Source organism: Anser anser (genome assembly GCF_964211835.1).
Source record: "Anser anser genome assembly, chromosome: 1".
Taxonomy (NCBI): domain Eukaryota; kingdom Metazoa; phylum Chordata; class Aves; order Anseriformes; family Anatidae; genus Anser; species Anser anser.
In genome coordinates, this window is record NC_139720.1 from 118,536,425 (window position 1) to 118,549,363 (window position 12,939).

At 43.3% G+C, this 12,939-nt stretch overlaps 1 long non-coding RNA gene across 3 annotated transcripts; it reads right to left on the bottom strand.

Moving 5' to 3' along the window:
- Positions 1 to 5,763: 5,763 nt before the first annotated feature.
- On the bottom strand, positions 5,764 to 12,109 carry LOC310892980. 3 transcript variants are annotated; one of them, XR_014578602.1, is made up of 5 exons: positions 11,614 to 12,109; positions 9,569 to 9,695; positions 8,674 to 8,938; positions 7,712 to 8,113; positions 5,764 to 7,609 (listed from the first exon to the last, which is right to left on the bottom strand). It is a non-coding gene; the product is annotated as an uncharacterized lncRNA (long non-coding RNA). The 3 variants fall into 3 exon arrangements; XR_014578603.1 differs by having other exon boundaries at positions 5,764 to 7,800; positions 7,953 to 8,113; positions 11,614 to 12,102; XR_014578604.1 differs by having other exon boundaries at positions 5,764 to 8,113; positions 11,614 to 12,093.
- Between the last annotated feature and the right edge of the window lie 830 nt (positions 12,110 to 12,939).

A 12,939-nucleotide genomic window follows, 5' to 3' on the forward strand; every position in this document is an offset into this window, starting at 1 on the left:
TAAATACAAGGCTTGAGATTGTCCCAGATTTAGAAAGTCTCTCTTTCTGTGCCATGTTGCTGTGTTTAGACATACAGAGGAGTCTAAAAGCCAGAAATGAAATGCTGGGGTTAGGATGAGGAGAATTATTGTACTTCACCTCTTTTCTTTCCCTTGTCTTAATGAGGCTATTGCTTTGCCTCTGCAATATTTGTTTGAAGAGATGAACAGGAAGTTTTGGGGAGTTTTGCTAACTCTTTGACAACAAGACTCAGCTTCCTCCGCACTGCTTGGAAGGATCTGCACTTACGGGAATGACTGAAGTGTCCTGAGGACAGAAAAAGAAACAATCTCGTTTTAAGAGGTTAATGGTTCCTGGATCCTGAAGGACCTACCCCTTGCCAAAACTTCTGCTTGCTTTTCTCCTCTCAGCTTTCATGCTGCTGTAAAGCTAGACAACATCTTTCCCTCAGCAAGGAAAAATATTGACCTTTACTGGTGTTGACAAATACAGCAGAAGACAAATCCAGATACAAATATTTTCATCCATTGCCACAGAAACTCTCTGAGAGCTATATAGCCTTGTCAGGTCAGCTGAAATGTGAACACAGTCCGTTGGCTGGGAAAGGATGGAAAGCCATCCATTTCTCCCTAATAAAGCAGCCCCATGTGCTCTTTTGCCCCTCTCAGGAGAAGAAACATCTCCATTCCCTCAAGCCTGCTTAGTTTCTCTTTTAGGTCAGCTTTTGTGTAAGAACGAAAGCAATGAAGCTTAGTAGCCATTGGAGGAGGTGGTGAAAAGCAGAGCAGAGGAGTTGGTTTTAAAAGATGTGCAGGTCAGGAATGTTATCCTTGCTGAGGCTTTGAGAGACAGCTGAATATCTGTATTACCAGAATTAGAACTGCTTTCTTTTAGCTCCACTTACAGCTCTACAACTTAAATTGTACTGCAATTTAAGTTTAGAGCTCAGTTCAAAAGCCAGTAGCTCCACAACTGGCATTGGTAAGGAAAAGAGGATAAATAGGCTAGCATTTTTTCCTCCTTTGAAATTAAAAACAATAAATGCCAGGATTTTCAAAATTCCAGGAAAATTCAGCCCGAAGGATTTTCTCTGTTGGCTTCAATAATCTTTGGATTCCATCCTTGGAGAGAACACTTTTAGAGCAAAATATAATAACAAGCAAGAAGAGCACTGAATCTCATAGCCGCTGTACAGCAGAATTAGATCTTGCTGCACTCCTGTGGAGGTCTATACACTCAATTAGGATAACATTTCAGCTTCTTTTAACTACTGAAATCCTTATTCTCTAATATCCAGTTGTGCCTATATTAGGGGAGTGCTATGACATGCTTGGGCTCAGAGATGGGGCCCAGAAGTAGGGACATCCTGGTGACAGGAGAAGGCCAAGGAGACCCTCGTTTCAATTTTTGGTCCAAACACTTCTCTTTACCACCACTGAAAGGTAAATCATAGAATCATAGAATAGTTTAGGCTGGAAGAGACCTTAAAGATCATCTGGTTCCTCCTCTCCTGCCATGGGCAGGGACACCTCCCACTAGATCTGGCTGCCCAAAGCCCCAGACGTGATCTTTTCATGGGCCTGCCTGCTACAGAGCTGCATGGAAATCTTCCATGGTAACTTATTTCCCACCAGAAATAAATAAATAAATAGATAAAAATAAAAATGTTAGTTTGTAAAAAACAAAGGGTTTTATCAAAGATAGATAATTTTGAAAAGCAAATTTTTAGAGGAATTCTTCCAAGAAAGTCTCATCTGAATTTTCTGGAAGCAAATGTTTCAGTTTTCCATTTTGAAAGACTTACTATGGTGGACTCCTACTTCAATAATGCATTAAAAAATCATGATTTCAAGGTGGAGTAAGAAAGAGGTATTGCGTTTTTATCAAAATGAAACACTGAGAGCAGTTCAGTGAATGCTGTTTTTTTACAGGTGGTTTGGGGGAATTTATTTTGGGCTCAGAAAATTTGGAAGAAAAATGGAGTGTCTTTGTTCCATTCTGAGAAAGAACAATTTTTCAAACCCATTGCTTTCCCTCTAGACCAAAAACTCTCACCCATCCCTAATTCTCAGAAGCCTGCATCTTTTCCTATGGTCAGCTGTAGCTGAGCTTTGGGTGTTTGAGGGGAGAATAACCAAAGGAAAGCACTGTGCTGTCAGGGCAATAGAAACTTTGGCTAGTGGCTAGGAGTGGGTGAGCCTGAGAATTACTCGTGCTTGCCTGCAAGTTGGCAGCATGTCTGGAGGGCATCCAGGATCTCCAAGTGCCCAGAGTTACAGGCCAGCCCAGGAAACAGCCTGCTTTAACAGCTCTGGGACACCCGGGAGGCCTTTTTTGGTTAAGTGCAAACCTTTACTCACACGCACACGCCCCACCTTAAGCAGCAATCCAGTCATTCTCAAAGAATGTCTTAAAAATAATTAAACGGCTTTACATCATGTTCCAGGAGATTAAAATTTTCTGCCTTGCATTTCTTAAAGCTACCAGCTTATAAGATAGCATGTCAAAGGAACAAAAGGTCATACGTGGCACTACTTGCTGCCTCCATCTGGGGGGAGTAGCCAAGCATTTTATTACCTCTTTTCTTGGCTAAGGAGAGGAAAGAAAAGTGAAATAGTCTTAGCTTAGGCTATGTAGTGTCCCCTAGCCTCTCTCATGCAAGTGTGGGGTCATGCATTTGGCATCACTTTAACTCCTGTTAAGTCATGGATGTCATCCAAACATGTGCTGAACATGAGGAGTATGTCCTCCTCAGGTGGAATTTGGAGATTCCCTTCATTTCTCCAGTATTTGTGAAAACAAACAAACAAAACCAGATTAGAAGTGAGGAGTGGCTCTAAATAATGTCAGTGTGGTACCACCTGCTGTGCTTGGAGGGCTGTTTTGTTTTTCAAACAAACTGACTAGATTGTTCACATTCATGAGAATTAAATATTGGTCTTTCAAGACTATCTATCCAGGAAAAATAAAACAATGGTTTCATCAGCAATAGGCAGAAACAGCTGCTAGAAACGGTTCTCAGAGTAATGCACTGGGAATAAATGTCTCAACATCACATTGAGAGAGAAAGGATAACAGAAGATGAAGCAGGTCAGCTGGCACCTGCAGCAACCTGGCCAGCCTGCCTGGCCTCTGGGCTCACCAGGCAGAGGCTTCTCAGGGACCTCTGCACCAGCCATGGTCAGGGCACTAAGTCCTGGATCCCAGTTTGGCACCTCTGATGGTGGCACAGGACACTGATGCAGCACTTCTCAGCACTTCTCTCTCCCTCCCTGTTAAGTTCAAGTTTGATTTTTAATGCTTTTCAAATCAACTTAACTGTGATTCTTAGGGGAATCTCAAATTTCTTGTCATATTAGGATAACAAAAAATGTATGTGCCGTTGTGGGCCACTACATCACACGACTCCCTCTTGTTCCAGTCCCTGGCATCCCAAATCACAGTATGGATGCAGCTCTAATAACCTCTCCTGGGCAAGCTGCTAGCCTCCTTGGGTAGAGAAAGGACATGAAGAAGAACTAATATCCCAAGACAAAAGAAAAAGCTTTTCCAAATTTTTCTCTTTCTTCTCAAGTGTTTGATGAAAATGTATCAAAGAGCAAAAAGGGTCTAAAAGAGCAAATGACAGTGTATGGGCTTTGTGTCAGGCTCTGAATATGAAAGATGAGAAAGGAAAGAAAGAGACAAAAGAAAGGGAAGAAATAATAAGAAAATGAATAAAGGGAGGAAATGGCCAAGATATGAAAAGAAAGTGAGAAGCAAAATGGCTGAGAAAAGCGGGAGAAGAAATTTTGAAGGAAACGCGTGAGGCTGCAAAATAGTAGATGTACATGTCTCTAGTGGAAAACGGTCATTATGGGGCACGTACAAGCAAGTATGACATTAAAAATTACACAATAGCAGATAAGTAAAGGCTGTGGGTAGGTCTGGATAGTTCTCCTCCAAATAAGGCAGCCGAAAATCAGCGTTCCCTTATTGCAGCTATTGTGAAGCTAAAGTTCACTTGTACTGAAATGTTTCCTTACTTTGTATCATAGCCTGATAAGTGATTTGTTCCACTGGGAGAAAACCTTTTATCACCACGGCCCATGTGTGTTTTGTTGGCACAGTATCTGAAGTCCAATTATTCAATATACTTTTTCAGCTGGTGGGTATTTGTTTGAATTTTTAACAAAGGCGGGGTAAAACTATGTTTTTGAGAAATTCTGCTTTGCACTTTCTCCCTGTCTGGGTCTTGGCTCTTCTTTTGCTACTTTCTGTCTACAGCCAAATCCACTCCCTGAAGCACCGAGGCACTGCAACGCTTAAATCCAAAAATCCTCTGAGTGTTTGCAACACCCCGAGCACCCACACACCCCGCTTCTTCCAGTGCCCTTTCCCACTGCGGTGTGCAGATGTGCTCTGGGCAGGCAAAGCACAGTCACATCTGCTCTCATCAAGGTACTGCTGCCGTAGCAAAGACAAGTGCAGCAGCCCCAGCAGTGCTCTCCCAGCACTGGTTCTCCCAGCAATGTTGCAACAAGTGCTTGGGATAGCTTTGACAACACTCCCTCACCCGGTAAATTCGTTCTCTCCTTGATTTCACACGCTGAACAGTAGCCAAAGCCATAACCTGTGAACCTGTGATCTTCCTACCTTGCAAGCACCTTCCAGACGTACAGCTTAACAACCAGGTGTCCTGTTACAACTAAAACCACCTGGAAATTTCACAGAACTTCTCCAAAATGTGCTATGTAAACGTCAGGCTTTTTTCAAGGTCAAGACGGCTTCCTTTTTTTTTTCCTCTCAACACTATTTACATGGTAACTATTGTTTTGCTGGACTTTTTTCTCTTTGATTCTTGAACAATTTAGGCTTTACATTAAAAAAAAAAATTATCCCTTTCTTTGCTGTGCATACATATGTGCTCTGTCTAAACATGAGCATCACAGCTGCCTAGCATGAAGCAAAGTTCTGCTGTTTTATGGTAATAGTACATTCCTCCTCGCATTTTGACCAATGGTCTTTATAACTGAAAAGTACACAGAATTTAGGCAAAGGTTAGGCAATATGTAAACATTGCACATTTTCATAAGAGATGCTGGTAACAGCGGCAATAAATCACAGACTTGGTAAAAGCTGACGGTGGACTAAGCACCCCGCATTCAACATAAATAAGGAAACAATTTTCTTTCTTTGTACCCTCCCAGCATCCCTCCCATTTAGTGATGGCTAAAACAATCAAAACCATTCCCCAAGCCACTGACCACGTCTTGAGATGCGCCCATTGGGATTCCCTTGGAGATGAGTCGCAGACCAAGACATTGGAATGCTGCTTGGCTGCAGAGCTACTGAAGATCAAAGTGAAAGTACGGAGAAAGCAGTCATAAGGCAGAAAAAGTGTGTGGCCCTGGGTAGAAACCAGGACCTCAAAATTCTTTTGGGCAGAGAGCTTATTGAAAAGTCCAACCTTCATTTCCCAACACGGAAATGAACTTGCTGTTTGTTCCCACTGGTCCAGGAAGAAAAGCAACACAGGATAAATAAACAGGACAGCCCCAAATAAATATTTGTCTCTGAATATCAGTGTCAAACCAGCATCCTCCTGGAAACAAACTGGCAAGATGTCTCTTCTTCTGGGATGTGGGAAATACTACGTGCAGCCACTAGGCAACACATGGACTTAGGAACACAGAGCTGGGTAGCTGGGACATTGCAGCACAGACCTGCCTCTCCTTCATTTGCAAAAATCCTCAGGTCTAAATAAGAAAACGCCACTGCGAGAGAGAGTAACATAAGGTCAGGCTCACTTTGCAAGGTAACATCCTTTCCCTGGGCCAGCTCTGCTGCCCAAGTGAGCTGGCTGGAAACCGAAGGGAATTTTGCCATTTGAAACTGTTTACATTTCAAACAAAAAAGACTTTCATATTTCCTACTAGGCGGAAATTTCGTAACTATGGCAGTAATGGAAAATAATTAGCGCAGTATTCTGAGACTTCATTTAAAATGTTATATCTTAATGCACAGGCTTTCATTTTTTGATCGATCACAGGCCCGGCAACAGCAGCAGTAGTCAGCTACATGACCATGGAGAGCCCACCAGCAACCCCTCTGAAACAGCTCGCTTACAGTTACATATTTCAGTGCAGGTGTGTTACAGTCGTCTCTGTAGGGCGAGAACCATCAACAACACACCCGGCGGGTAGCCAGGAGGCAGGGCAGGGTGTCAGCGTTGCTCTGCGGACAGGTCTGTCCTTCCGAGCTGCTTTCGACTAGGGGGCACTGTGAAAGCGTCGTGCTGCTCCGTGTACAAGTTGTCACCGAAAGTTGCACGGACACGGAGAAAACACTGGAACACGCATTAGCTACAGCTCCTGCTTTCATTCCAGCACACCTTTGTATCTGCTGGCTGCCCCCTGGCATAGAAATCCTTCTTTTTAGCTATTTTTAAGGCGTGGAATGGGAAAAAAAAAAAAAATCTTGAATGCCTATTGCTATCCCCCTCCTACCTATATCCTATAAAGATTTTAAAATCCCAGATTAAAAACCACCTTAAAAATAGTTTTCTAACAACGTTGCTTAACACAAACATTGAAATCCAAGGTCCCGATAACATGCCGACTGCAAGCTTTGAAATAACCTTTGGAAGTAGTACAAGAGGGTTATTTTCTGCCGTCAGATGACATGTTATTCAGCAACGATATTTGCCTTCTCTCCGAGGTGGCACGCCGTGATTAAGAAGTGTGTTATCTTTTGTTCACAATCACTTGTAAAGATCTTAAATACCCGTGACATAGCTCTAGCCACCCCTCCAGTTCTCTGCCAGGTTGTCATTTAGCTTTATGCTCAGTTCAACATTCTTTATCCAAATTTGAATGGGGGGGACAGCCTAGTACTTGTTCCAGACACATCCAGTGAGTGCCGAGGTAGGATTTTATAAGCATCTCTGAAATCCCATGCTAAGTTCTGTTATGATCCCTTCACCCAGAAGTTTTACGAAACAGTCAAGTTGCAAGGCCAGGAGTTACCACTGTGATCATCTACTCCAGCCTCCTGCAAAACATCTGCGGTATTTCATCCACTAAATCCCCTAATGCCCCTAAGGGAATTACTGTTCCCTCTTGTGTGAATGAGCTCTCCTGAGCCAAGTAGCTTCTGTTTAAAGTAAAAATATTCCTTCAGAAAAAAATAAAAATAAAATAAAAAATTCAGCCTTACTTACATCACCTTTCAATATCAAATACCTTCTCTTTACTTAAGAGCTAATAAACTATGGTCAAGCCATCTGTGGACTCCATCAGTAAGCTAAATAAATGGAGCTTCAGCTCTGTTTTTGTGAAGCTTATTTTCCCACATGTCCAAGTTTTTTTGTGCATCCTCCTTGAACTCTCCCTGGTTGGTCATGTTCACCTTGAAGACAATGCCAGAGCAGACACCGTGCTCCAGCAAAGGTCTTTGGGTCTGGCTCAGTCCGGGTATCTGAAATACAGGTGTCTATTGCTGAGGCTATCCCAAGGGCCAAACCTCTCTGGAAATGTGTAGCAGAACATTCCTGTGCTACCCATAAGGAGCTGCTTTAGGGACTGGGAGTTGTGCATCTCTTCTTTGAACCTCCACGAGGAATCCAAGCTTTAGGGATGGAAAGAAGGGGGAGAGCCTGCTTTTGAGGACATTTCTTTCTCACCAGACCTGACAAAGTTATCTGCTTAGGAGATAGGGTTTTCTACGTACATTGTCACAGCATTAAGGAGCTGCAGTTCAGGGTCAGGGCCCCTCCGTGCTTGACATTACGGATCCAAAACCTAAAGTTCTTCCCTGTCCTGTGAACAACATTTTTTTATTATTATTATTATATATTTTTTTTCCTACAGAGGCGAAGTGCTTATAGGGCTTTTGCATGCTGTTTGTTTCACTGTGATTCAAAGTAAAAATTACAGTAATGATCAACTTTGTTCTGTACTTTTTTGATCACCTTATTTCCTTTCTTCCTGCTGTCCAGGATTGTTTCCAGTGGTTCAAGGTGCTCTTAGGCCAAGACATCAAAAAGCAGTTGTCAAGTCTAGCTGACTTGTATGTAGTAAAAACTGATAGCAAACACTTCTCTTTCTTTTCCTGAATCTTTTCATTCCTGACCTATATTAAAAAGAAAAATACAAATATTGATATAAGTAAAATGGAGTGGTCCAGGAGCTTTCCACAGGTATTAAAAATAATGATTTAGCAGTTCATTAGAATTTACTTTCCTGTCTAATTCTCAGTCAGCTCCACTAGCCATGCCTGACTGGTAAAGGTATTCAGTAGAGAAACTGGGGCTAAACTCAATAGGAAGCAGTTGTTGAAAACTATCATGATAGAGCAGCTTTGTGAAAGCAGAGACTGTATTCGATGCTTTCACTGTGGAAAAACAGTGCTGGGATGTGGATGAGGAAAAATTAATTGATACATGCTGTTACTCTTCACTCTATTCTCTGAATAATAACTGAGATGAATTCAAGCCATGTCACTCAACTCTGAATTTGTTTGGAAAGGATTCAAGGAGTAAAGGAAACAGCATCCTATCTGAGGTTCAGCCTGCATCTCAAAATCTGTTCCATTAAAGGGATGAGGAAAATGTAACAGAACTTAACTGATACTGAACATGGTGGATTTTGTTTCATCTCCTCTCTAGAAAGCAAAATATGGTCTATACTTACTTTAAAAAGACTGTGATAAAAATGATGAAGCAAGAGATAGAGGCCATAGCAGGAAGACTCTGGATCCTGATGGCCTCTCTTTTCTAGCTGCTGTCATGACACACGTCTTTCCCCTGTGGAGACTCAGCTGGCCTTAGATGTGGCTGGTTTTTGTGATTTAGCAAAAGGATGGTGCTGTGTCTAAAGTACCAGCCCAGTATTCAACAGGCACCTGTTCCATTTCAGGCTCTGACACAAACTTTCTCTGTGACACTGAACAAATCACCTGCACAAAGAGAAAGCAGAAAGGTGGTAAGACAAATTGACTGTGGTCAGTGCTTAAAAAGTGTGGAATATAGCATTCTAACTTTAGCAACTGCGCTTTTAAAAACTATGTAATTTTTAAATGAAACATCAAAATTTCCCCTCTTATCTTGAAATGAAAGTTTTCCCCAGATAATGGCTTGGATTATTTTGTTCCTGGTAAATAAATAAATAAATGAATACTTTAATAGCAAAAATAGCTATTTAGAAATAAAACAATATGTGTATGCCATTACAGCACTTCCCAAATGAAGCCCATCTGCAATCTGTTCTCTGAATCTTAGTCCACTGACCTAGTGTGAGCACACAGACCCTCAGTGAAGAAGAAGAGGAGGCAGAGGAAAAATGGATGAGAGCCTCAGCAGATAAAACCCAAGAGCAGTGCTCAATAAAATGTGTGGAGAACAGTAAGTGCAAATGTCAAACATGGGTTAGGAAAAGACAACAAGTTAATTTTCCTCGGTCGGGAGGGGATTGCTGGTTACCCATTCATGTGAGAGTTCAGAAAGTGTGTTCTCCCCAGAAAGTGCTCCATGCACCAGAAGTAGGAAGGCCACCTTTGCCAGCCCAAATCTTAGGACCATTTACTCACGTTGCATAGATATGTAGAAGTATTTTCCACCATCCCAGGCATCATGTGGACCAAAGTCTGTGGCTCCTTTCACAAGATTCATAAATGTTTTTGTCATTCTTCCTCTTTTTCACTGGAGGGAAAGATGCTGTGAAATTGAAAGGACCAAGTGAGAAAGTAATGGAATGAAAGGAAAAGGAAGAGGCTTTGAGTGCTGAAGTGTGGAAGGAAAAATAACCCACCTTCTAAACCCCTAATACTTCCAGCAAGAGGAAAGATATACCCAAATGTGAAAAGCACAGGTAAAACAACAACAATTTCTAAGGTCAAAACCTCTTCCTCTGTGCTGTACGATGTATACATTTTTTGAGTATACATTGGTGTGTGTGTGTCTATACATATACAGAGAGAAACAACGAGAGAGGAAGATCATTTCTGCTCAGAAAAGTTAAATTACAAGAGAGCTTTGGGACAGCAGAAAGCAAGTAACATGGTTCTTGTAATTGCATAATTGGTAGTGATTATTACAAAACATCTTTTGTAAAATTTGCTCCTATTTCTGTGATGAATTAAGTAAGTCAGAGGAGAAGTAACAGCTCCATATTTCTTCTATAAGACAACATTGGTACCTCAAAGGACAGGATGGACATAGAGAACTTCTGTTTCATTAAGTGTAAGTGTGGAATACCAGCACCATTCCTAGTGCCCTGAAGAATACAAAACATATGTAGCTCTCACTAAAAAGATATTTCACATGAAGGTCCAACCCAGAGTTTCCATGAACCAGTAGAAGGGCTTTGAAGTCAGTCAAGAATACAGTATTTCTGTTTTTCAAAAATGTCTTCCTGATGTAGAAATACCAGTTGTATTGGGTTTACATGGCAAGGGTTTGGTAATGAGTGGCTGCAGGGGTGGCTTCTGTGGGCAGAGCCCAGCAGCTGCCCCATGTCAGAGCAGAGCCAGCTCCAGCCGGCTCCAAAAGGGACCTGCTGCTGGCCAGAGCCAGGGAGCGACGCTGGGTGGGCCTCTGGGAGAGCAAAGTTAAGGAAGGGAAAAAAAGCCATGAAACAGCAGCTGGGGAAGAAGCATGAGAACATGTGAGGGAACCAGCCCTGCAGCCCCCAAGGTGAGTGCAGCAGGAGGGCAGGAGGTGCTCCAGGCAGGCAGCAGCAGTTCCCCTGTGGCCTGTGCAGAGGCCCCCGGTGGAGCAGGCTGTCCCCCTGCAGCCCATGGGTCCCACACGGAGCAGATCTCCACGCTGCAGCCCGTGGAGGAGCCCCCGGTGGAGCAGGTGGATGTGGCCTGGAGGAGGCTGCGGCCCATGGAGAGCCCCCGCAGGAGCAGGCCCCGGGCCGGAGCTGCAGCCCGTGGAGAGGAGCCCACGCAGGAGCAGGGGGTCTGGGGGGAGCTGCCGCCCGTGGGGGACCCGTGCTGGAGCAGTTTGCTCGTGGGGGATGGATGGACCCCGTGGTACGGAGCCGTGTGGGAGCAGTGCTGGAAGAGCTGCTGCCTGTGGGCAGCCCCCGCAGGCTCAGTTCGGGAAGGACGGCATCCCGTGGGAGGGACCCCGCGTGGAGCAGGGGCAGAGAGGGACCGTGAGGGAGCGGCGGAGACGAAGCGTCAGGGGCTGACCACAGCCCCCATTCCCCCATTCCCCTGTGCTGCTCAGGGGGAGAAGGTGGAAGAGGGTGAATGGGGGAAGGTGTTTTGGTTTGCTTTTAGTTTCTCACTGCTCTAGTCTGTTAGTGATAGGCAATAAATTGTATTAATCTCCCTATGGTGGGTCTGTTTTGCCAATGATGATAATTGTTATCTTCCTGTCCTTATGTCAGCCCTTGAGCTGTTTTCATCATATTTCCTCCCCCTTTTCCTTTGAGGAGGGGGAGTGAGAGAGAGGTTGTGGTGGAGTTCAGCTGCCCAACTGCGTAAAACACTTCACCAGTTCATGATCAAAAATGACCCAGACTCTCAGGATTGAAAATCTCACTGAAAGTCACCTTAGAAACACCTCTCTGGCTTTTGCTTTTGAAAATACTGTGTCCAAAGAAAAATTAAAGGCAACTCACCCTGTGGAAAGAGTACTGAAGAACCTCAGACTCCTTGAATGTCACTGGATTTAGAAAGCAGATCTTCTAGCCACACAGTGTCCCCAACTTCCTGCTTACAAACTGTTTCAGCATTGACTCAGTAGGAATAACACCATCCACTGAATCACCCACCCATCTGCAACACCTGCTTCTTCCTTGGCTATTACGCCTTCCTTGGGATGACTCAGTTGAGCTGCTCTCAGCTTGTGAGATAGGAGACCATACCTTGAGACACATGGGCTGAGAGGTATTCAAGACCCCCTACTAATTTCCATCTTTCTGCAACCTGGGACACAATAATCCTGTGTCCACTCCCTGTGACTCCACACAGTTGGGGGTTGTTTTGTAACTTTTCCAACCCTGCCTATCTGGAACACTTTCCTGCCGAGACACTGACTCACTTCCTCTTTAGGAAGCTCACCCAAAATCCTTTTCACTTTAGCTTATAAACTATTATTAACTCCATCTGTAAAGCAAAACTTTACTCATCAGTAGAGCTAGCTGGGAATTTTCCAGTGATACACATTTTTTATTGGAAGATGTTGATTTGTCAAAACATAAATCTTTTTTAGAAACACACCAATTTTGCTTAAGCTTTCATCAGAAAAATTGTTTGCATCCAGAGTGGAATTTCTTGTTGCAAAGAAAGAAAGAGAACAGCTCATCTTAGCCAAGGCACTAGCATTCAGGTCACTGACATAGGAGAAGTGGACTTTTTGGCAGAACAGGGACCCAAATTTAGTTTTCCTAACCTACACACTGCCGTAACAATCATGATCTCTTAAGACAAAGCAAGTTTGTGGCCTCCCATTGACATTGTTTTATTAAGTAAACAGTCTGTGGTACAAGGACTTGATCCTAGAAACTTCTCTGCTTCACTTCAGTGCTTAACCCCTAGGCAACCAGTAATTCTGAAAATTCACCATCTTTTTCTCATTTTCATAAAATCATGGAGTCATCGGTTTGGGTTGGAAGGGACCTTCATCACCCTGCCATAGGCAGGGCTATCTTTCACTGGATCAAGTTCACTAGAACAGGTTCACTTTTTCTGAGAAACTTCAAAACACGTTAGGTTCTTCTCACTGAAGAGCAGGATGTTTTAAAACCTTAAAAGTAGTCACAGATTAGGAGAATTAACAAAGATTCCGGATCAGTTTTATTCATTATATTTACCAATGCTACTGTACAAAGCCACAGGTCACTCCCTCCACCTTACAAAGACACCGGTTTTAACAAATTTCCTGTGTTTTCCTTGGGACTGGAGGGAAATTTCTCGGTGATACACCTCCAACAAAAAATACACCA